This window comes from Protopterus annectens, chromosome 8.part1 (assembly GCF_019279795.1).
Source record: "Protopterus annectens isolate FY-2018-M chromosome 8.part1, PAN1.0, whole genome shotgun sequence".
Taxonomy (NCBI): Eukaryota; Metazoa; Chordata; order Ceratodontiformes; family Protopteridae; genus Protopterus; species Protopterus annectens.
Window position 1 is genome coordinate 73,613,514 of NC_056742.1, and position 25,150 is coordinate 73,638,663.

The window sequence follows — 25,150 nt, forward strand, 5'->3', positions numbered from 1 at the left end:
GCACTGTTAAGATATTTCTAAGCACAATGAAAATACTGCTTTATTTAAGCATTCAACTACTTATCTTTTTCAAAGTTTAAATTTGCAATTTTGGATCAAGTCACTGAGTTCCCAAGGTGGGGATGTTAAAACAGCATTACACAATACAGAATTTAGATGGCAACTTAATGATTATGCATCTATTCAGCCTGTTTTGAAGTTCAAAACAACAAAACTATAGTAAAGACTCACCCAAGGGGTGAGTTTTACAATTTATTTTTTTTAAGTTTATGTAAATCTTGTATTGATTTAAGTGTTGGTAGAATTTTATTGTATTAAAATGGTATTTTGTCTTTAAATCTTACAAGCAATTACTCAATTATATTCAAAATCATGCAATTTGCAGTGTGTGGTATTATATGACATTCTGATGACATCCTGTTTGTGTGAGGACAAAAGTATTAAATAAATGTCCTTTTTTATATACTTTATATCTTGTTTGGGAAGTTCCTTGGACTCTGGCTCTAATGTTATTTTATGCTGAAGCAATTGCCTCCCTGGTAGCTATTCTTATTAACAGATTCATATCTGAAAATCTAGCCCCTGTAATTTGGAAAATGTCTCATATTATTCCACTACACAAAGGGGGTGCATCCACTGAGCTGACAAACTACCACCCAATTGCTACCCTATGTCCTCTATCCAAAATCCTACAGAGACGTATACATTCTCAAATAATGGACTACTTACAATTTCCTGTCAAATACTCCACATGGCTTCCACTCTTTCCATAGCACTACCACTGCCCTAATGACTTTAACCAATACAGTAAATCACTAGATCTGTATCCATCTTTCTAGAACTTTCTAAGGCCTGTGACATGGTCTCACATAGTAAACTTTTAAAATGTCCATTCTGATCTAAATCTCAGCAAATCCACCATTGCTTGGTTCCAAAGCTATTTAAAAGATCGGTAGCAAGCAGTTCAATTGCAGCAGGACCTCTCCCCTCTTCTTTCAGTCACTCGGAGTTCCCCAAGGCATCGGGACCCTTTCAGTTCTCTCTTTTTACTAACAATCTCCATACTTCTGCCCCACATGCAATACAATATGCAAATGATTCTACACTAATATGCGCCACTTTCTCCTTACAAGAACTATACATACTTACTTAAGAGTCCTTTCTCTCTGTTGAAGCATGGCTTTCCAAATCCAACGAATTCTAAATCCAAATACAACTAATCTTCTAATATTCCAGCCTACTAGATCTGCACCTATTCAACTCATTCAATATCTTGTTCAGTGGGGGCAGAGCCTAGATGGCAAACAGATAAGCAGCATTTTTTTAGAGCTCCACAAAACAGTACTAGAAAATAAGGAAAAAAATATTTTCATTAACCAGAAATAGAAAAAAAAATATTAAGAAACTTAAGAACTACAACTCTACCAAATTTCAAGAAATGTTGAGTTTTTCCTGTCAAAATATTCTGGAGAACAACACAGCTGTTTGGTAATGGCCAGTTTAAAGAATTCTCATTCAGAAACCACTCTGAAGGCGATACAACTGATGTCTTCCACATTCCATGAACGATTGTTGAAAATGGATAGATTCACTGATAATTTGGAAAGTCTCACAGAAAACTGCCAAAAGCAAACAGATGTACTAAAAGAAATACTGCGGCAACAACAAAGTAAATTACTTGATATGGAGACATCACTAAATGACATCGATGGAAGACTCAAAGAAGAGGAAAATCAGACAGAATTCTTACTTCACCAAAATAACTGGATTATTTAGAGAATACGGAGAGGAAAATTAATATAAGAATATTTGGCCTTCCAGAAAAAAATGGAGGAGAAGACATCACCTTTTTGAATTCCTGGCTTCTTGAAGTGCTTGATTTAAAAGAGGCATTATCAAATGGAATAGAAAGAGCTCACAGAGCCATAGGAAAATCTATAACCTCTTCACCTAATGCACCACCAAGATCAATTGTGGTAAAGTTCCTGTCCTTCTTGGATAAAGAGCTCATTTTAAAAACAGCCTGGAGAAAAAGTCCCATAACATATAAACAGAGTCAGATCAGATTTGACAATGATTATTCTGCAAAAGTGTTAGAAACAAGGAAAAAAAAAGTGGCCATTAGTGAAACTTCTCAAATAAAATAAAAGTGCAGATTGTATATCAGACTAGAATCCGAATTTTCTATTCAAATGACTTGAGAACCTTTAACAACACTGAAGATGCTTCTACCTTCATCAAGAATAATATCATCACGATTCCTGAAGAAATGGACTGGACTGTTTCCACTAACTTGAAAAGATCTCCAGAAAAAATACTTGGTCTGATGTAAGGAAAAAGAAATAAAAAACTGATTCTAAAACTACACAGCCTTCCAAATATCTCAAAGAATCAATAAAGATATAGACTTCTGGACTTTACCTCAAAATGTATGTATTTTATCTATTACATTGCCAATTATACTATTTATACATTTCTTAAACTTGTACTTTATGCAACATACTCATCACAAGTCTAGTGGTTGTGTCTAATAATGTTAAATGGTTTTATAACTCAGAGTGACTTCTAAATATAGTTACATCTCATTCATAGGCAGTGAGGAAAACCAGACTCAAATGTTATCTTTCACTTATACTAATTCGTTATATGCAAGGGAAGAACAGAGAACATATACACACATTTTTTCTCATCTCCCTTAATAGTAGTTCACCTCATTGTTGCATAATAGGAATTGAAAATTTTTAATTGTAGTTTCTGTGGCTTACTGACTTCACTACACTTCAAATTCCCATTTTAAAAGTAACACAGATATCCACATTTTTAAATGTGGAAAAAACAGTCACTATAAACAGATTTCCGTTACTGGGTTCTGACAACGCTGTTATTTGAAACATTCTTGTGCACTAGTTAGAGCTTCCATTGTCTGCTATGAAAGATTTAAGGTGGAAATAGTTAAGGAATCCCCTTGCTTGTCTGTTAAGGTAGCACTTGTAGTGTGACATCAGTTGCACAAGCAGTATATTTTAAACTCATTTAACATGGTCTTTGGATTATTAAAATCTACAAACCCTTCTTTTAAATAAATAAAAAGAATAGGTGTGAAATCAGCAACAGAGTAGCTGTTGTTCATGTAGGTAACACAAAAAAAGAAGAATTTACAGTAACACTGAATAACATTTGGAAAAGTAATAGAAGCATTACAAACTACATTGTTACACTTGAAGTAAACACAGTCCTTTCTTCTAAATTATTCTTACCTAGGTTATAAGATACACTATATGCTATAGTGATCCAGTAAAATGACATGTCGGAGTTTTGCAAGCATCTGTTACAGCGTCGCCAAGTGTAAATAGGAAAATGTGTGCGAGATGCACACATCAGCTGCAGTTGTAACATACTTCTGTGCACATAAGTAAAATTATACTGAATACTTCATTAACCTGGTAACAGAAATCATCTAATTTCAGAAGCCACAAAGGGACTTTTTACCTTCTACTTATAACTCCTGCTTATTTGAATATAATGTGACAATTGCTTTATTAGACAACATAGTAAACCCTGTACTGTACAGTGGTATTTTCCTCTGCTCACACTGCCTAGACATGTTCAATTGAATTGATTAAGTAGTAACCAAATAAATTAGTGACTACAGTAGATAGTAAATTACTGATTACTCTCCTTACCCTTTAGTGCTTTCTAATCTTTGGTAATTGGGGTTCAACTTTCAATAAAGTGGCAAAGATGCTGGTAATTAGTCAAAATTCTTACACCAACATGCAAGTAGTTGTTTAACTGCACTACTAAATTGTGTGGGCATGTGTACTTATTTTCTATGATGAACAGTTGATTTATTCCCAGGAAAACTTTAAGCCATGGTTCTATAACTTATAAAACTGGCATCTCAGACAGTCTTGCGAGTGCCTATTGATGTACTGTGGGAGTTTGCCTTGTTGACGTAGATGTACTAGGAAACCTATAGTAAAACTGCACATAAATTAGCATAATAAAGTAGTTTAGATGTCCTTCCTTCTACCAAGAATTGTTTGAATTACAAATTTACAGACACAGGTTCCCAAGAAACGCAAATCCTAAATGATATTCTATATGCTACACATCTGGTTAAGGCAGGGATTTATAACATACACTACCTTTAATCCTTCAGACATTAGTTGCATAGCTGACTATTATGCAGCTGATATTTTTACAGAATACTGACAACTGTTTAAATAATAAGGTTAGCAGTTTCTTAGTGAAATGGTTTGTAAAACAAGTTCACCTTGGAATTTCATCTTTATTTCTTTCAAGTAAAGGGCCCATGAGAACATGTCTTCATGGTCTGCTTTTGCTACTGCTTCAAGTAGTAGAATAAGACAGATTTGTAAATTGCAATTCTTGATGAGAAATTCAAGTAGAACACTAATTAAATAGATATGAGATTGAGAGATTTCTTAAGGCACTGTTCAGCTTAATAGGTTTTGTATTTTTTTTTCTTTTTAAAGAGTGTCATTACTTTTAAAAATTTAATAATAAAGAAGGGAGTCTGCCTACTCTTGTATATTGCTGCATGACACAGTCTTTGAGAAAAAGAAGTTATGTACTCACCATAACGTTCCATCTGAAGTAGTTAACTTCATATGATCAGCAACCTGTGGGACAGAGTCCCCAGCTACCAAAAACTTGGGAGGTCCTCATGGAAGGATATTCCGGAGCACTGCAGAGCCAAAAGATGCCCTCTCCATGGATATAAAATCCAACTTATGTGTAATAAATGTATGAGAGGTAGCCCAAGTGGCTGCAGAACAAATGTCATCTAAGGGCACCCTTGACCAAAAAGCAGCAGAGGTAGCCACAGAGCGGGTAGAATGTGCACGAACCCCCACAGGCTCAGGTCGACCACAGATTTTGTATGTGAGCAAGATGTCCTGGTAGTTAGGAAAGAAGGCAGGTTAATGGATTGGTTGATGTTAGCCTCGGAAGCACTTTAGATAAAAAAAAAAGAGGGATTAGTCCTGAGGGAAACTGTCTTTATGGAAGTCAAGATACAGAGGTTTGGAACAAAGGGCCTGAAGCTCCAATACCCTTCTAGCTGAGGTAATTGCAATCAAGAAGGCAGTTTTCCAAAACAAATACTTTAAGTCAACGGAATCTGCAGGCTCAAAGGAGGGACCAGTGAGAGCCTGGAGTACTAAGGTTAGATCCCACGGAAGAACCGCATTCTTTACAGGAGGCCTTAAAAGAAAAGTACCCTTCAAGAAGGCCTTGCAGATCTTAGAGGAAGCCTGCCATCTGAACCTTCACAGTTGAAGAACTGGCCCCCTGATGAAAAATGTGGGATAAAGACTCAAGAACTGCTGGAACGGGAGCCGTAAAGGGATCCAAATTCCTATGCCCTGCCCAGATAAGACAAACATTTCCATTTACTACTGTAGACTTTCCTGGCAGAAGGCTTATGAGCGGCCAACCAGGATGGATTTAACTGCGGAAGAGATACCGGGAGTCTTGGCCATTAACGGAACTGGATCAACCAAGCTGAAAGCTTGAGGTCGTCCAGGTTTGGGGTTTTCAATCCTGAAGGATGAGAGATTAGATCCGAAATGGGATCTAAGATCCAAGGAGGAGCTACTAGATGAGACCGCAGTAATGGGAAACCAGGTCTGACGAGGCCAGAATGGGGCTATGAGGATAACTCTGCTCCCCAACCAACGAGCTTTTTGCAAGAATGTTGTCATTAGCGGGAGAGGAGGACAGGCATAAAAGAAGACCGGATGGCCAAGCATGAACCAAAGCGTCTCTGGGGCTCCCCCCCGGTGGGGGGATTAGAGCGAAAAACTCGCTGCACTTTGCGTTCGAAGGCGACGCAAACAGATCACAGCACGGTTGACCCCATTTGAGGAAGACCAGTTTCGCTACTAAGGGGTTCAGAGACCACTCGTAAGGTGAGAGGATAGTTCGACTCAGTTTGTCCGCTAAAATGTTGGACCGACCCGGGATGTGCGTTGCTAGCAGAAAGCAGTTGGTGGATATCGCCCACTCCCAAACTCTCATGGCCTCTCGGCAGAGAGGATAAGGCCTGGTTCCCCCGTTTGTTGATGTACCAGACCACTGACATGTTGTTTGTTTGAATTGCAATAGTCCCTAGAGGAAGAAGGGCATGGAGAGCCTGCAACGCGAGAAGCACCGCCCTCATCTCCAGAACACTGATATGCAGAATGGTCTCTGTTGGAGTCCACGTGTCTTGGATGGTTCTGCCCATGCAATGCCCCCCCCTCCCACCCTAGGCGAGAAGCATCCGTGGTCACTGTGGCTTGGTGTAGAAGTATCAAAAAAGGGCGCCTTTCCCGAAGCTCTCGGGAATGGAGCCACCAAAGCAGAAATTCCCTGCAAACCCTGCTGAGGGGAATAGGGGAGTACAATGGGTGTCGAAGGATGGACCACTTGATCTGTTAAGGTCCATTGAAGAACCCTCATATTCAAGCGGGCCAGGGGTGAAAGGTTGATCGCCGCTGTCATCGACCCTAGAGCCCTCAGGACTAATTCCGCTGGTGGGGCTGAGGACTGTAGAAGAGCCAAGACATGGAGAGTTAGGTTGCGGAGTCTGTCCGACGTCAGAAAAGCCTTGGACTGAAGCGTGTCTATTCTGGCCCCTATGAAATCCAAGACCCGAGTAGGCTGAAGGGATGATTTTTTGTAGTTTACAGTGATCCCCCAATTGGTGGGGCAAACACAGGAAATAATCCCTGGCCGAGCATAGTAGATGCCTGGTGGGAGAGGCGAGGAGCCAGTCGTCCAGGTAAGGAAAGACCTGTATTCCCTTGGATGACCTTGGTGAGCACCCTGGGGGCTGTGGTGAGACAAAAGGGGAGGACCCTGAACTGATAATGGCTGGCTCCCAGCCGAAAGCGGAGAAACCTTCTGGATCGCTTGTCCATGAGAATGCGGTAGTACGCATCCTTGAGGTCTATGGAGCACATCCAGTCGTTCTCCTGAAGAAGGGGGAGAATAGACTGAATTGGTGACCATCCGGAACTTTTCTTTGGCAATGGACAGGTTCAGTGTAGACAGGTCGAGAATCGGCCTTAGGTCCCACGTCTTTTTTGGCACCAAAAAGAACCTGGAGTAAGTGCCTGATCTGGACTGGCCTGGGGGAACGCGCTGGATGGCTCTTTTTCTTAGCAGCTCTTCTATCTCTAAGGCTGCCGCCTCCCTCTGATTGGGTGGGACATCGGGAAGGCGCCCCAACTGAGGGGGGAGAACTCAGGAAGGGAATAGAGTAACCTCTGGATATTATACTGAGCACCCAGCGATCCATAGTGACGGACTCCCAATGTGGTAGGTGCTCCGAATAATGCCCCCCGACTTCCTCCAGAGAGGAGCAGTCGGGCAACCCCTCAGGGATGCTGCGTGGGTCGATTGGAAAAGGGTACCCTCAACCCGAAATTCCTCAGCCCCCCTCTGCCTCTGGGCCGGCATCCACCCTTTCCTCCCCTGCCTCTGAAGGACGAGGGGTCCAGAGCGGAACGGGATTGTTGAGATTTCCGGAACCACATCTTCTTTTGTCCTCTCTGGTTTCTGGAAAAGGACCTTTGAGGAGCCGAGAAGCAGATTCCGACAGCAGACGTCTTCCTGTCTTTCTCGCTTTGGAGTAGCGTATAGCGGACGGTCTTGCCAAACCGCTTAGAACCATCAAAGGGAGTGTTCGCGAAGGACGCCTTGAAGGGTTCCGCAAAATCGCAAAGACAGAGCCAGGCATGACGCCGTAAGGTGATGCCTGCTCTGCTAGCTCTAGCCTCTCCCTCCGTGGCATAGGAGAGAAGCCGCATAGAAGTGTTGGATATAGTCTTTAGAGTGGTCATTCGTGCCGAGAAGGTTTGCTTGTCCTCGGCCAACATGGACTCCGGGGGTGACCCAGCGTACTCTTTGATTAGGTCCTGCTGAAGTTGAATTATGTGTGCCAAGTAGTTCAGCGCCCTTACCGAGAAGGTGGCTGAAGCGAACATCCACTTTCCAATGCGGTCCATCGCCCGAGACTCCTTGTCTGGAGGATGTACCGAGGAACTTTCTTGCGCCAGTTCCTTCTTGGTGGCAACCGCTACCACCATGGCATCTACTGGGGCACCTTTGCTCCACGCTGTCCTGTCTGGGGGCTAAGAATTTTGTCTGGTCTCCTGGGTTATCAGCTCTACAGTGTCCGGCTCCTTCCACGCCCTGGTAGTTATAAGGTGTACCAGGGGGTCGGCTGGGGGGGGGGGCACACACCCAAGAGGTAGATGGGCCTGCGTCAAACACCTCCAGAAACACAGACTTATCCAAGGAAGGCTTTTGGTTGACCACCCCCCTCTAATGCGGAGCAACTCCATGATGTCTCCAAAGGAGACGTCCTTGGGGGGGGGGTGACCCGGGGGAACCTGCCCCTTCCTCCAAGTCAGTGTCTTCCGTGAGGGACTTGGGGGAGTCCAACTGCCTCCTTTTACACTTTCGTTTGTGAGGGACCTCCTCGGGGGGACTGTCCGAGGAGGGCTCACCAACCAGGTCATGTTCCTCTAGGGGAACCATCTGGAACATAGACGCAGACTGTCCCTGGGGCCGGATGATTGAGGACAGGCCCGTCTGCGAGGGAATGGCGGGTGGATCCGTAGCAAGAGCTTGGGGCCTCGAATCCCTCGAAAGGACCCTCTCCACGACGTCGAAGGCAGAGGGTGAACTGCTCTCCCTAGGATCAGAGAGCAGCACCTCGGATCCGATGTGTGGATCGGCGCCGGAGTCGACGTGATCTGACCTGAAGGAGAAGTGCACTCCGACAGCCTCGGAGCCGAAGACACACTAACCCCTCCAGATCTGAGGCTCGGCTCACGGCCCCAAGAGCTCAGATCCAAAAAAGGACCTGACAAACTCAAAGGTACAGCCAACGAACTAGCGATTACTATTAGCACCGACACCCCGGCTCCGGCGCTACCCGGATCCAACAGCTTCGAAACCAGATAGTGGATCAGAGAAGGAGCAATGAGGGGCAAAGAAGGGGGCCGAGCTGCCCCCGGAAGGGGGGGGGGAGGCAAGAGCACTCCCATCTGCATTTGGCCTGGAGAAAATGACGCATCATCCAGTCCATGTCCAAAAGGCTCCCTAGTGGATCTAAAAGAAGCTGCCGAAGCTGGCTGGGAAGGCCACCTCAACGATGTTGAAGGTGACCGGGTCTCCTCCTCCGGCTCTGGAGAGAAACATGGAGAATGAAGCAGAGAGGAGGAAGACCCGGAGACCTTTAGGGGAGAACTGAGCTGCTTAGCCGGCGATGTCGAGGGGGCAGAATAGGGCCCGCCGCTTATGGATCCTATGCCTCTCCCTGTTACGCTCCTTGTCCCTTTTGTCTCTCTTCCTGGAGTCCCTCTCTCCCTGGGCCACAGTGGGAGTTTGAGTCCTGGCCACGGGAGCAGGAACAGTTGGCAGAACAGCTGCAGCTGGTGCCACTGAGGGAGAGGAGAACGAAGCAGAATCCGTGGGCAAAAGGCCCAAAAGGATTAACTTGGTCCTCCTGTCCCTCAAAGCTCGGGGGTTAAAGACTGCACAAATTTGGCAGCCTGATGACAGGTGGACCACCCCCAGGCAAAATACGCACTGAGTGTGGCCATCAGCTGGGGACAGCTTATGGCCACACTCAGAGCATTTGGAAAATACGGCCTTAGGGCCTTCAGCCATATTAACACACACACACACACACACACACACACACACACACACACACACACACACACACACACACAGATAAGGGGAAGGGAACTATAACTAACAGACTACTATATAAAAGGTTTTTACTAAGTATACTAAGGTCAGAAGGAAACGCACACAATTTTGAAGAAAAAACTAGGAAATAAACCCTCTAATTTACTCACAAACCACCAGGAGCTCGTCTCTCGTGCTTCAAGAAGCCGCGGCAAACGAGATCTGGGGACTGGAGGTAGCAGGGTATTATGGGTAAGGGGGAGGAGCTTGGAGCTCGGATCTCTAGCTTGGAAAGCTGCTGGCTCAGATCTGGATCAGATCCGATACCCACAGGTTGCTGATCAAATGAAGTTAACTACTTCATATATACTATTATAAAGGTTCGAAGGAATTGTGGCTGTGCAGAACAGCTTCAGTAATGCTCTGTCTTGACTAGAATTTTGTTCAATATTCTGTGCGGTGGTGGTGCTGCGGTAGCATTGTCGCCTCACAGTAAGACGCTGTCCGGTTCGATTCTCAGCTAGAGCGTCTTCTGCGTGGAGACATGCGTGAATGGGCATACCTTCGCTGAAGGTTGTGCCTCAGGCCTGGCAGGCCGGTACGTAAAAATCAACTGCCAATCATTAGTGGACCGGAGTTTCGCTGTGGCGACCCCTAACCCGGAAAAAACGAAAGACACAAACAAATTCTGTGATGATATTCTCATAATATGAATTGATATTATAACTATGCATTAGTATTAAGAAGTTTATAAATTGCTCACCCACATGGCCACTTATCATGGCAAATTGCTTCTGTTTCATCATCAATGAGTGATCACTATGGTCTAATGTTGTCTTTCTTCATTTTTCTTTTAATTTGTCACAATTACATTCATGGGTGGACATAAACTAAACTGAATCTGGTTATGCTTTAATTTGTCTCTAATTGAAAGCATGCAAGTGATAAGTAGAGATTTATGACATGTATTGTTCACTCAAACATTTACATCATCTCTAGTGAACACAACTCTAAGGGTTCATTCTATGGACTGCATAGTTTTGTACTATGATTCAAGTGTTCTGAAAAGACTTATCTGCATTTATCTTCACTTACTGATACATTTCTAAATCTACTTCACTCAGTTATAATATCTTTTTAGTATGTAGGAGAGTGTACCTGTCAATCATTAGTATATTGGTCATATCAGAATATTGGAGACTATTAATATGTATATATACACTACTCTCAGGCTAAAGAGAATTAGAAGTTATGTACTCACCATAACATTCCATCTGAGTAGGTAGCTTCATTTGCCTGCAACCTGTGGGTCATGGATCCGATATCGGATCCAAGCCGGCAACTTGTTTCAAGCTAATGGATCCGAGCTCCTAGCTCCTCCCTTCACCCATAATCCCCTGCTAACCCTCCATGACCTCAGATCGAGTTTGCCCCTCAATATTTACCCAAAAAAATGGGTATCCAACTACAAATAGATCCGATGAAGGCCAGGGGGAAGGAGGGGGGGATGGTTGCAGACAAATTAAGCTACCTACTCAGATGGAACGTTATGGTGAGTACATAACTTCTAAATCTGAAGTAGGGAGTTCACTTGTCAGCAATTTGTGGGACAGAGTCCCCAGCTACCTGCACCTTGGGTGGCCATCATGGAAGGATATTGCGAAGCACCGCAGAGCCAAAGGATGCTCTCCCTCTAGAAATCACGTCCAGTTTGTAGTGGTTAATAAAGGTATGAGATGAAGCCCAAGTGGCTGCCGAACAAATATCATCCAATGGAACTCTAGACTTGAAGGCCGCAGAAGTAGAAATGGAGCGGGTGGAATGAGCACGAACTCCTTCTGGTGCGGGTCTCCCAGAGACTAGATACGCCAATAGGATACATTAAGAAATCCAGCGTGATAAAGATACTTTTGAAATTGCTTTCCCCAAATTAAATTTGGCAAAGGAAACGAACAGCTGGTCGGACTGCCTATGGCCCACTGTTCTATGAGTATAAAAACGAAGCTGCCTATGAACATCTAATGAGTGCAGCTTGTACTCTCCCTTATTCTGATATTTAGGGAAGAAAACCGGTAAATTTATGGATTGATTTATGTTGGTTTCTGATGCTATCTTGGGAAGAAAAGAGGGATTGATCTTGAGGTACACTCTGTCTGGGTGAAAGATCAAATAAGGAGGCTTCACAGAAAGAGCTTGAAGCTCCGAAACTCTCTTTGCTGAAGTGATAGCTACAAGGAATGCCGTTTTCCAAGACAGGAATTTGAGATCTACTGAAGCAGCGGGTTCAAAAGGTGGAGCAGTCAAGGCTTGAAGAACTAGTGCAAGATCCCATGGTGGCACGGCTTCCTTTATAGGGGGTCTAAGTAAAAAGGTGCCCTTGAGAAAGGTTTTACACAATTTGGCCGACATCAAAGGCCCTGTATCATGTCCCACATGGTAATGTGATATGGCTGCCAATTGCACTTTGACAGTTGAACAACTAGCGCCTTCCTGAAAGAGCTCGGTTAGGAAGTCTAATACAGACGGAAGAGGAGCCGTAAAGGGATCTAGATCATGATGCTCCGCCCAGATGGAAAAACGTTTCCATTTACTGCAATACATTTCCTGGTGGAAGGCTTATGCGCTGCCACAAGGATGGCTTTGACTGGTGAAGAGATACCGGGAGTCCTAACTAGGAGTGGAACTGGAGCAACCAAGCTGTCAATTTCAGATTGCCCAGGTCTGGGGTCGGTAAGTTCGATGGATGGGAGATGAGATCCGGAGTGGGATCTAGAATCCAAGGAGGATTCACAAGGTGAGACCACAGGTAAGGGAACCAAATTTGCTGAGGTCAGAATGGGGCAATGAGGATCATCCTGCTCCCCAACCGTGAGACTTTCTGTAAGAGTTGCAGCATCAGGGGTAGCGGAGGATATGCATAAAGTAGACCGGGTGGCCAAGCATGCACCAGAGCGTCTCTTGGAGTTTCCCCTGGAGGGGGGATTAGAGCGAAGAAGTTGTCGCATTTGGTGTTTGATGGAGATGCAAAAAGATCACAGCAGGGTTGCCCCCATATTGAGAATATCTGCTTCGCTACTAGTGGATTGAGAGACCACTCGTACGGGGTAAGAAGGGTGCGACTGAGCTTGTCCGCTAGGATGTTGGTCCGTCCCGGAATGTGCGTTGCAATGAGAAAGCGGTTGGTGGAGATCGCCCATTTCCATACTCTCATGGCTTCGTGGCATAAGGGGTAAGATCTGGTTCCCCCCTGTTTGTTGATGTACCAGACAACCGACATGTTGTCCGACTGAATCGCAATCGTTCCTATGGAGAGGAGATCCTGAAGTGCTTGCAACGCGAACAGCACCGCTCTCATCTCCAGAACGTTGATATGCACTGAGGTCTCTGTCGTTCCACGTGCCTTGGACTGTCCTGCCTGAATAATGCCCCCCCCCACCAGAGGCGGGAGGCGTCCGTGGTCACCGTGGTGAGAGGGGGAGAGGTGCAGAAGGGACGGCCCGTATGGCGGTCCGAGGCTTGGAGCCACCATAATAGAGCCCTCCTGCAAGCCTTGCTGATAGCAATGGGGTGGTGAAGAGGAAGGGATAGAAAGGACCATTGCACTAGAAGTGTCCATTGCAGTACCCGCATGTTCAGACGGGCGCATGGAAGAAGCGTAATCGCTGCCGCCATGGAGCCTAGTGCCCTCAAGACCAATTCCGCTGGAGAAGTCTCTGATTGGAGGATAGCCCGCACATGGAGTTGCAAATTCTGGATTCTCTCAGAGGTTAGGAAGGCTCGTAGCTCTCTGGTGTTTATTCTGGCACCTATGAATTCTATGACTTGTGTTGGGGCCAGAAGGGATTTGTCAACATTGATGGTAATGCCTAACTGTGGGGCTAGGCGGAGAAAGAAGTCTCTGGCTGGGCAAAGTAGATGCCTTGTTGAGGCGGTCAGGAGCCAGTCGTCCAGGTTGGCCGCAATCACTGCTAATACCTTGGTGAACACCCTGGGGGCTGTGGTGAGGCCAAAGGGAAGGACCCTGAACTGATAGTGACTGGCTCCCAGCTGGACGCGGAGGAACCTCCTGGATCATCTGTCCATTAGAATGTGGTAGTACGCATCCTTGAGGTCTACAGAGCACATCCAATGGTTTTCCCTTAAAAGGGGGAGAATAGATTGAAGCGTGACCATTCGGAATTTTTCCTTGGTTACTGACAGGTTCAAGCGGGAAAGGTCTAGGATCGGTCTCAAGTTCCCCGTCTTTTTTGGCACCAAAAAGAACCTGGAGTAGAACCCTAATCAGAGCTGGTCTTGGGGGACGGGCTGGATGGCTCTTTTTCTTAGCAGCTGCTTAATTTCTGCAGCTGTAGCCTCCCTCTGATCGGGTGGTACATCGGGGAGGTTTTTGAGTTTGGGGACATGGAGTAATGGTATTTTGTACCCTCTGGATATGATGCGAAGCACCCAGCGGTCTGTAGTGATGGACTCCCATGCCGCTAGGTGCTCTGAGAAGCGCCCCCCGACTGCCTCCAGAGTGGAGCAGCCAGGCAACCCTTCAAGGCTGCTGCACGGGCTGCTCAGAGAAAGGTTCTCTGGACCCAAAGTTTCTTGGAGCCCCTCTGCCCCTGGGGCGGCGTCCTCCCTGTCCTCCTCTGCCACGGTAGGACTGGTTGCCCGGATGGGTTGAGAATGTTGCGATTTCCGGAACCACATCTTCTTCTGACCCTTTTGGTTCTTCGAAAAGGACCGCTGGGGAGCAGAGAAGCGGACTCCGACGGCAGACAATGTATTCCCGTCCTTTTCGCTCTGGACAAGTGTCTCGCAAACCGTTTTGCCAAACAGGGCATAACCATCGAAGGGGGCGTTCGCAAAGGACGCTTTAAAAGGCTCCGCAAAGTCACAATGACGGCGCCAGGCCTGACGTCTCATGACTAGGCCTGCTCCGCTAGCCCTAGCGGCTCCCTCTGTGGCGTGGGACAATAGCCGCATAGAGGTATTAGAAATTGATCTCAGAGTGGCCATTCGGGTGGAGTACAATTGCTCGTCATCCGCCGACATGGACTCAGGGGGGGAGGCAGCGTATTCTTTGATAAGATCCCGCTGCATCCTGATGACATGTGCCATATAGTTCAAAGACCTTACCGAGAAGGTCGCTGAACTAAAAACCCGCTTCCCTAAGCGGTCCATCGAGCGGGACTCCTTGCTCGGTGGATGGACTGAGGGGCTCTCCTGAGCCAATTCCCTCTTTGTGGCTGCCGCCGTCAACATGGCATCTACGGGGGGGCCCTTACTCCAGTGTGATTGGTCTGAGGGGGGGCTAAGTATTTTGTCCGGGCGTTTTGGTATTGGCTCCACGGTGTCCAGATCCTTCCACGCCCTGGTGGTAATGAGGTCCACCAGGGGGTCGGCCGGAGGAGACACCCAAGAGGTAGACGGGCCTGCTTCGAATGCCTCCAGAAACACGGACTCGGAGGAAGACTTCGGGGCAGACCACCCACCTCTGATCCTCAGCATCTCCATGATGTCTCCAAAGGAGACATCCTCAGGGGGCGATCTTGGGGAGCCTTCCCCTTCTTCCAAGTCCGTGTCCTCGGTTAAGGACGCAGGGGAGTCCACGTGCCTCCTCTTGCACTTATGCTTGCGGGGCACTTCCTCGGGGGGGGGGCTGTCTGAGGAGGCCTCGCCAGCAACATCTTGTTCCAATGGAACCATCTGTGACATTGAAGCAGGCTGTCCCTTTGGCTGGGTGATGGAAGCCTGGCCCAGCAGAGAGGGAGTGCAGGGAGGAGCCGTAACAAGGACCGGGGGTCCGGATGCTCCCTACAGAGCCCTCTCCACAACATCGAAGGCAGAGGGAGAACCACTCTCTCTTGGATCCGAAAGTTGGCTCTCACTCGGATCCGATGAAGGGATCAGAACCGGCGCTGAGACCATCGGATCTGAAGGACCAATGCGCTCTGACCTGGACAGAGCCGAAGGCACACTGAATCCCCCGGATCTGAAGCTCGGGCCACGGCTCCAAGAGGTCGGATCAGATAGGCTCGAGGGCAGGGTCAGATCCGAAGTACCAAGTACTGTCGGCGCCGACCCACCCCCGGCTCCAATGCTGCTCGGCTCCGAACGCTCCGAACCCAGACAGCGGGTCGGAGAAGGAGCAATAGGGTGGAAAAAAGGTGTCGAGCTCCCCCCCCCCCAAAGGGGGGGAGGCAAGAGCACTCCCATCTGCAGCTGGGCCTGGATGAACCTTCGCATCATCCGGTCCAAGTCTGCATCGGACATACTAAAAGTAGATCTCGAAAAGGTCATCGAGGCAGGCCTGGAATGCCACCTCGATGACCTCGATGGAGATCGGGCCTCCTCCTCCTCGGGCCCCGGGGAGAAACATGGGGATCGGAGCCGAGGAGGAGACATAGAAGCAGTGGAGGGAGAAGCCCGCTTAGCTGACGGGGCCTAAACTGAGGTCGCGGCCCACCGCTTGTGGTGCTTCTCCCTCCTGGCCTCCCTGTCCTCCGACGCTTTAGCAGGAGTTTTGAGTCCTGGACGGAGGAAGGGGGGCAGGAATGGCAGCAACCACAGGCTGTGGTGGAGCCACGGGAGCAGCGGAGGCCGGAGCTGAGTCCGGGGGTAAAAGTCCCGCCAAGACCAGCTTCGACCTCCGCTCTTTCAGTGCCCTGGGGTTGAACACTGCACAAATTGTACAGCCTGAGGAGAGGTGTTCAACCCCAAGGCACCGAACGCACTGAGTGTGGCCATCAGCCGGGGAGAGCTTATGGCCACACTCGGTACATTTTGAAAAAATGGCTTTTGGGGCCTCAGCTATACTTAAAAGTAAAAGGTAGAGCTACACAAACACACAGGCCCCAAAAACACAACCCACACACACACACACACACACACACACACACACACACACACACACACACACACGACCAAACGAAGGGAGGGAAAAAACTAATTAAAGAAATATATTTTTATACTAAAGGGTACCTAACACTTACACACTTTATATTTTGAAACAAAAAAGGAAAGTTTGACAGAAAAAATAGACTTCTGACAATTCACTTGCTGAGCTCAAGGGGATCCAGCTATCCACAAGCGCGGCAAACTAGATCTGAGGTCATGGAGGGTTAGCAGGGGATTATGGGTGAAGGGAGGAGCTAGGAGCTCAGATCCATTAGCTTGAAACAAGTTGCCAGCTCGGATCCGATATCGGATCCAAGACCCACAGGTTGCTGACAAATGAACTCCCTATTTCAGATCTAATGTTAAGCAACATTTACTGTGTTATAAATGAGATTTTACTTTATGAATGTTTAAGTAGTGCATGGTAAAATGATTATATTCTGAAAAAGAAGTCTAATCTAATCTTAAATTGTATTACCAAATCAATACCCATTTCCATACATTATGTTAATTCATTATTAATAGTTATATAGGGAAAATAATAACTAATATTGTTAAATCTCCAAGATAAGAGAAAAGGTGTACTGGAGCTCGAAAGGGGTTAGATTTTTTTCTTTCTTTTTTCATGAGGGAAGTTATGGTAGGCAATCTGTTAGTTTTCTTCTCATCTAGCAGACTGGAAGTATATTTCACTTCATGTACATTAGAGGGTTTACAAAAATATTTACATACTTGTTGTTATAAAAGTAATTTTGGCATTTTTCTTTTTTTATTGGCCTGAACTAAACTCTATTTTAAGTTATTTGACTAAAATTAAAACATTGACTACAATGAGAATTATTAACACAGTAGTTACACATTTTACATTTGGTATGGTATTACAAAATAGAATACAAAACAAATATGATGTAAAGTTAAATACTGAGAATGGACTTGACTTTTTTATCCTTAAACACCAACGGTTTTTAAACAATCCAAGGAAAAGAACTAATTTATTAAGATATATGAAATTAAAGAAACTACAAGTAGTATTTCTTCAAGAGACTCAATTCAAAACAAATGATACCTTTAGCTGGAATCCTAATGACTATATGATCTTATCTCACTCTTCATTTAAGAAAAAGACTAGGAGAACTTTAATTTTATGGAAGAAAATGTCACTATGACTCAAATCATTTGCAAATATGAAGATAAAGGACTCCTACACACAGTAATAGTAAAATATAACAATAGATTCTGGACACTAGTAAACATATATTGGTTTCCAGGTATTGGGGTTGAGAAAATAAGAAAACACATGGATCTAATAACTAGAGTATATAAAGGAAATTTGATTTTGGGAGGGGACTAATTGAATACTGGATAAATCGGAGACCACAAGCAAAAGAAATTTAAGTACAAGTTCTATAGGGAAGCTACTTAGGAAATGGGAAGAAAGTTTAAATTTAATTGATACATTTAGTTACAAGGAGAACAATTCATTATTATTTTCACACCAAGACCACAGATTTGGGACACATACAAGAAATGATGAAAATCTTCATATCTTAAGAGCTAAACTCAAAAATAATAAAATTTTCCATAATCCCTTGTCCCTTTTCAGACCATAATTCATTAATTCTCAAAATACATACATATAAGAAATTCATTTTTATGTCAAGAATTCCAGCTTACATTACAAAATTAAAACAATTTAAACCTTGGTTAGATCCAGAAGTACTATTCTTTTTAGATATAAACTACACTACTGAAATAAATGTAATTAATCTTTGGGATACCTTGAAAGCCTATCTAAATGGAAAAAAATATTTCATGGTATAAAAAAAGGCTAAAAAAATTGGGAATCAGAATTATGTAACATCCAAAAACAAATTACAGATCTCACTATTCATCTACTTACACACAAAATAATCATAAAAAAGCAGTGGAAGACAAACAAAAGATGTAATGAAATTCTAACTCACAAAACTAATATAGCTGTAGAAAGGTTAAAACTTAGTTCCTATACAGTATCACCCAAACATAAGCATAATTTAGCAATAAGATTAAAAAAAATTAGATTGAAAATAATATTACAAGTATTATACATGAAGGAAGGAAAAAAACAAAAAGGTTTCAGATATAAATTATGTACTAGAAGCATTTATTTCTCTGACTATTATAATGATACTTCACATATAACTAATACGTCAAATTCAGACCCAAAATTAGTAAAGGTAAAGGCGATAACAGAAAAGGAAAAGTTAGACATTCAAAAACAAATCCCGCTAAAAGAAATTACTCAAAAATATCAAGGAAAGTAAAAGTAATAAAACACCGGAATTGATGGAATAATTAATGAATTGTGCAAGATATTTCCATCTTCAGTAATATCACTGTTTCACAAAACTTTGAATGAAATTCTAGCACAAAACTCCAATTTCATAGAGATACTCCTTAATTACACCCATTATAAAAGAAAACAAAGACCCTTTACAGTGTAAATCTTATAGGCCAATATCTTTACTTAATGATTATAAAATCTTCATGTCAATATTAGTTAGTAGAATTAAAAAATCATTGACATACATAATAAATGAGGATCAAACAGGATTCATTTATAAAAGACACACACATGACAATATACAAAGAATTCTAACACTCATAGATTTTCTAAACAGAAACAACCAAGAAGCTCTAATAGTAGCTTTGGATATAGAAATAGCCTTTGATTCGTTGAGCTGGGATTTTCTTTTTAAGGCTTTAGAATTGTTTGAATTTCCTACTAATTTTATTACACCAATAAAGAATATTTATAAAAGCAATTGGGCTTATGTAAAACTTGGGCCATTTACCTCCAAGTCTATTGAAATAACCAAAGGCACAAAAAAGGCAGGTATGTCCGATGTCTTCCATCCTGTTTGGCTTAGGAATTGAATTATTTGCCTCATTAGTACGCCACAACTCTAATATATCAAGCATAAATGTATATGGTCAACTCAATTAAAAAAATATTTGCTGATGAGGTTTTACTCACTTTATAGGTCTCGGAGAAATCAGTACAAACACTAGATGAAATAGTGGAAAGGTTTTATCATATTTCCAGCCTTAGATTTAACAAGGGAAAATCTAATTATATACATTTGAATAAAAAGAGAGAACTTACCTTAACTACAAACTGTGTGATAGGAAAACAAGTTCCCATAATAAAATATTTAGGAATAACACTATTGCGGTAGCATTGTCACCTCACAGTAAGACATTGTCCCATTTGATTATCAGCTAGAGCGCCTTCTGTCTGGAGACATGCATGAATGGGCATACCTTTGTTGAAGGTTGTGCATCAGGGCTGGCAACTCAGCATGTAAAAATCTACTGCCAATCATTAGCAGACCGGAGTTCCGCTGTGGCGACCCCTAATCGTGAAAAGCCGAAAGACACAACTACGTGATAATTTGGAATCTAGGTTAGCCACAAATTATAGCAACATAATTAATAAAATAAAAATGTTAATAGTAAGCTGGAATAAAATGTTCTTGAGATCTGAAGACAGATTACAAATAATAAAAATAACAATACTTCCAAAAATTAATTACATTGCACAAGCTATTCCTATAGTACCCAATAAGAAAATTTTGAAAGAAAGAAATACAATTCTATTAAACTTTCCTAAAAGAAATAGAATAGCCTATAAACATCATATTAGATCTTGGGAAATGGGCGGAATTAAACTTCTAGATCTAGAATCATACATAAAAGCTTCCATATTAAGAGCTGTCATTAACTGGATACATCCTAATTCTTCAACATGGAAAACAATGTACACTATTTTTCTAAATGAAAATAAAATAATTAAAAATTGTACAGTAAGTGAACAAAATAGGATGTGGCACATATTGACTTAATATTCAATATAATAACAAAATCATCAAACTTAAATATAAATATTTACAATTTATTCAGAAGATTTATATATACTAACACGGACATTAAGATTTGGCTAGACTTTAATACCCTTTAGCTCTACTTGATAATACCATTTAGCTCTACAAAGAATTTCTTCAATAAAATTCATAATATTTTAACTAGATGGAAGGGGAAAAACTTAACTTGTTGGCAACATTGTATAGAGCATCAGCTAGTATTACACATTCAACAAACTCAGAATAAATATAACATTCCATCAGCAGATTGGTTGATACTACAAAGCATATTATCATATGCTAAGGATCCTAATAATAAAATTATTAATTCTCCTTATAAATCTAGCCCAAATTTGATAAGTCTAATGTCTGAAGTTGTTTATGACAATTATAACTAGACAAATCTAATTTCAAAATTATACAAAATATTAATAACATATAAAAATAACTCTAATGCAAGATCTTGGAATTTCATTTCAAAAGGATATCACACTAATCTATTAACTGAGCGTAAAACAAATATTTTATGTTCGGTTAACTTAACATTTAATTTAAAAGTATGGAAAATATTTACATGAAAATATATTCACAGGGCTTTTATTACACCTGATAAGCTAGGCAAATTTAAGTCACTTGATAAATCCATTTGTTGGAGATGTTCTTTAAACTGTAAAGCTGATTGGTTTCATATATTTTTTGACTGTATCAATATAAAAAAATTCTGGGAAGAAATTACTATTTTTCTCCAAGCTATATTCACAAATACCTTTATTTTAACCAAATCTTTAGTCCTCTTAAATGTTAATGATACTACTGGAACGAAAAAAAAAGATCTATACCTACACTTTGGTCCATACTAGCTGTGGCAAAGAAATGTATAACTAGAAAGTGGAAGTCTTCACAAGAACCTACTCTGGAATAATTCTTGAGATTAATGGAAGAAACAGCGACATTAGAAATCAAGGTGAAGGAATCGAGAATTTCACCTAAAACATGGACAAACAATCCTTGGGGAAAAAATGTTAACTCTTATTGAGACATTAAAAATGAACCCTAAATAATTGTGTAACTTTATACTTTATTAATTGAATATTATAAATTTGTGTTACTAATAAAATATATTTTATTAATTTTTTCCCTCCTTTGTTCAGGTCAATTCTACATTGTGTATATAAAGGTTTATAATACTTGTTTATTGATGAATGTATTGTTAAACATTACATTATTTGGAAAACAAAACATTTTGAAAAAAAATATCTTGTCCAGTAATAAAACCACTATTTCACCTGTAATCCACACAAATTTGTTAGGCATACAAACTGACAATATGAAATTTGATTAAACATCTTTCAGACCATAAAGTACACAAAATCTGGATGCTCTATATAGAAACAGTCACAAACAGTTCCTTACTAAAAACACCAAGTCTGCCACTGAACTGCACACACCTTCTCTCAACACTCCTTTGTGCCTCTTCAATTTTCATTAATCATACAAAGACTGAAATACCCAAACACAACTCCTGTTACAACAAAATATCTAGGTTTGCCATTGACTCTCCTTACAGGGTACACCACTGCACAGTTCTAAAACAAGTTAATTGGATGGAACTCCCACACCTCCTCTTATATAATCAATTTACCTTAACCCATAAAATCCTACATCAGCCAGAGAAAACTCCTGCACACCAAAATCTACTACACCCTCACACCAGTAAAAGAACTCTCTGCTCCAGTAACAAATTCCTTCTGGAGGTAACGAAAGCCAAAAACACAGCTGGTGATTCCTTGTTCTCAAACTTCATAACAAAAATATGGAATACATTACCTAACCATATAAATTGAATTGCACAGGTTATAGGTCACATTAAAGGTGGGAAAAGTTTTGAAATGATTTATTGTGGTCTCATTTATCACAAAAACCTGGCATTTTAACAGAGGTGTGTAAACTTTTTATATCCACTGTAAGTACTTACACTTGTATTTTAGAGGATACATCGCACTTAATATTTAATTTCTTAGAGGTAAATTCTCCTTAAATGAACTATAACTGTACACATTACTGTTGGTGAATTTTGCTTGTATATATATATATATATATATATATATATATATATATATATATATATATATATATATATACATAAAAACTTCGGGAAAAGTATTTAATTCTCAGAATCCCAAAAATTACATCATGTAAAAATTAGAATATTCTAGTATATCTGTGCACTGAAGTAAGAGCATTACAGTCCATGTATGTTTTCAACTAAAGCGGGGACAAGAGCATTATTCTACTGCCCGAGATTGTGTTATTCAAGATGAAAGGAAGAAAATGAAGAACCTCACTGTTGCAGAATCTGCCATCCAGCGGTGTGAACATTCGCTGTAGAGGACTACCACTGTGGAAGTGACACCCTGACTGCATGTGGAAAAATGGGAAAAAGGGTTGTGGATGGATGACTGGATTACAGTAGTAGTATAAACGTGTTTGGTCACTAACATCAATGTAAGTAATTAAAAAAGATTAAAGGGGGATGAAGTGGAAAAAGGTGGACAGGAGAAAAGATTAAGGAAGATGGTATGAGTGCTTGGAAAACCACAAATATATGTCCCGGGGGTTCCACCTGTGTCCCTCATTGACAGTGGTAACAGATGCTGACTGAGGTTTATTTTTGGGGATAAACTGTAGGCTAGGCTTGTAAGGGCCCCAGAGCCATTAGCTTAGTAACTTCGTATGATCCTATTAGTGTCGATATAACACAAAGGCAGAATTGTTACACCTAAAAAGGGAATTGTGAACTAAACAAAACAGACCTAGTAATACAAGCAATTAACATTACACAGGCTACACAAATTGCTGCAGACTGGTAATACACAAAGGTGGTACACAAAACTAAGCTGAAGTACTACACTACAAAGCTCTATGAGAAATTTTTTTTTTTAATGTCTGGAGCAAAAACAGAAGTGGAGTAATGAAGAAAAGTATGGGTAAGAAGGAAGTAGAAATGTGAAAATTTAAACAGAATTATATGCATGTAACACATGGACCATTAAATAAGTAAGCAGTCTATCAAACAGGGAGCAGAGTTTCAGACTTTAATGTAGCTATATTTAACTAGTGCAAAAAGATCTCAGCAGTCACTAAGGTAAGTACACAGGCGCAGACACTAAATAGATCACAAAGCCAGATGATATGAGACGTGAGGGTGGACCTTGTTTCTTTTATCCATTGGCTGGTTAAATAATGAAGACAAAATTATAGTAATAGCAAAAATGTCATCAACCTAACAAACAAACTAAACACAAATGCTAGATAAACAAAAAAAATAAAGAAAAAAAAAATTCAGTCATACATTCACTTCTTAAATCATACATTCACATAGAAGACACTGCAAAAATGTTGCATTGCTCTGAGTGTGGTGTAATCAACTAACTTGCAAAGTATATAGGAAAATAACTTTCAATCGAAAAGAAACAAGTTAATTTAATACTAGTTCTGTTAAAAAAATCAGTTATGGAAATCATTCAGCAATACAGTAAATAATTGCCATTTATTACACCAAATGTATAGTCAAACTCACAACTTTAATTGTCCTACTTGAATCAATGCTAAATATCATAAAGCTGTGTACCTAAATTTTATGTAACCTTCTCATATAAGCAATCGATTTTAACAAACCTGTATGGCTTCTCTGAACTGTGGATTCTTCTATGGTTCCGCACACCAACATATGTTGTACTTGTGTAGGCACATATATCACACCTGTGCACTTTCTGTACTGAAGTGGCTTCTCCTACAGATGAAATGTACAGTAAATTTAATTTTGGGCTAACACCTTAGTCATCTAGAGCACATCATCAAAAACTTGAAGCATGACTAGAAGAAATAAATGGCTTTCATCATAGGACATTCAAATATAATACATTTATAACAAGTTAAATGTATAATGCAGCAACAATACAAAGAAGCAACATTTCTGCTTCAAGTGCATGTTACGCATCATCTCTTGCAGACAGTATCAATGCAGCAGAAAATACATTTATGTAGCTACTAGCAGACAGTCTGGAGATTTTGTTAATACAGTTAAGGACAGAAACTCATCACTAACCATCCTTTGATGAGGAAGTGCAAGCAAAAGAACAGCTAGGTTAGAACAGGTTACTTTGCACTTCTACTGCCCTACTAAATTCAATTTACTATTCAAAGATCAGAGCTGCTGCTTTCTGAATGCAAAGGATGAAGATTACATGGTAGCTGCACAGGACTTCCACTGCCAAAAGATTTCTGAAGCAGAAACACGCAAAGGTGGCAGATCTCATTTTTATCATACATTTAAAAAAATCTTGGTGTTATGAGGGTGCAGGTGTTAGGTCAAAGTGATTATTTAACTAGGTAAGTTAAATGTTCTCTTGGCCCCTGTTAACCATGATCTAGGCAACAAGGACACAGGTGAACCTAACAGACATGGGCTATGTAGAACAGACAATTATCCAAGCTTGTCTTTGGAAGGTAGAAATAAACTGAAGTACCATGAAAAAATTCACAAAGACATGGACAGAATATGCAAACATCACATACTGAACCAGGGACAGGGGTGAGTGGCAGGACTGAATCTTGGAACTGAGAGGAAGACAGCTTAATCACTGATG

General features: G+C 41.8%; 1 protein-coding gene across 1 annotated transcript in view; it reads right to left on the reverse strand.

The window, feature by feature from the left end:
* ZNF507 (zinc finger protein 507) overlaps nucleotides 1-24,290 on the reverse strand; it is a 245,546-nt gene extending 221,256 nt beyond the window's left edge. The window contains exon 1 of the mRNA XM_044081681.1: nucleotides 24,180-24,290. The gene's annotated coding sequence lies outside the window, so the exon portion shown is untranslated. The remainder of the gene's footprint in view (nucleotides 1-24,179) is intronic.
* Between the last annotated feature and the right edge of the window lie 860 nt (nucleotides 24,291-25,150).